Source organism: Schistocerca cancellata, chromosome 11 (assembly GCF_023864275.1).
Source record: "Schistocerca cancellata isolate TAMUIC-IGC-003103 chromosome 11, iqSchCanc2.1, whole genome shotgun sequence".
Classification (NCBI taxonomy): domain Eukaryota; kingdom Metazoa; phylum Arthropoda; class Insecta; order Orthoptera; family Acrididae; genus Schistocerca; species Schistocerca cancellata.
In genome coordinates, this window is record NC_064636.1 from 51,006,513 (window position 1) to 51,007,333 (window position 821).

The following is an 821-nucleotide window of genomic DNA, read 5'->3' on the forward strand; positions in this document are numbered from 1 at the left end:
GTACCGTGCACTATTCAGTGTCCCCTCGACGATCACCAGTGGTGTACGGCCAGTGTAGGAGATCGCTCCCCACACCATGATGCCGGGTGTTGGCCCTGTGTGCCTCGGTCGTATGCAGTCCTGATTGTGGCGCTCACCTGCACGGCGGCAAACACGCATACGACCATCATTGGCACCAAGGCAGAAGCGACTCTCATCGCTGAAGACGACACGTCTCCATTCGTCCCTCCATTCACGCCTGTCGCGACACCACTGGAGGCGGGCTGCACGATGTTGGGGCGTGAGCGGAAGACGGCCTAACGGTGTGCGGGACCGTAGCCCAGCTTCATGGAGACGGTTGCGAATGGTCCTCGCTGATACCCCAGGAGCAACAGTGTCCCTAATTTGCTGGGAAGTGGCGGTGCGGTCCCCTACGGCACTGCGTAGGATCCTACGGTCTTGGCGTGCATCCGTGCGTCGCTGCGGTCCGGTCCCAGGTCGACGGGCACGTGCACCTTCCGCCGACCACTGGCGACAACATCGATGTACTGTGGAGACCTCACGCCCCACGTGTTGAGCAATTCGGCGGTACGTCCACCCGGCCTCCCGCATGCCCACTATACTCCCTCGCTCACAGTCCATCAACTGCACATACGGTTCACGTCCACGCTGTCGCGGCATGCTACCAGTGTTAAAGACTGCGATGGAGCTCCGTATGCCACGGCAAACTGGCTGACACTGACGGCGGCGGTGCACAAATGCTGCGCAGCTAGCGCCATTCGACGGCCAACACCGCGGTTCCTGGTGTGTCCGCTGTGCCGTGCGTGTGATCATTGCTTGTA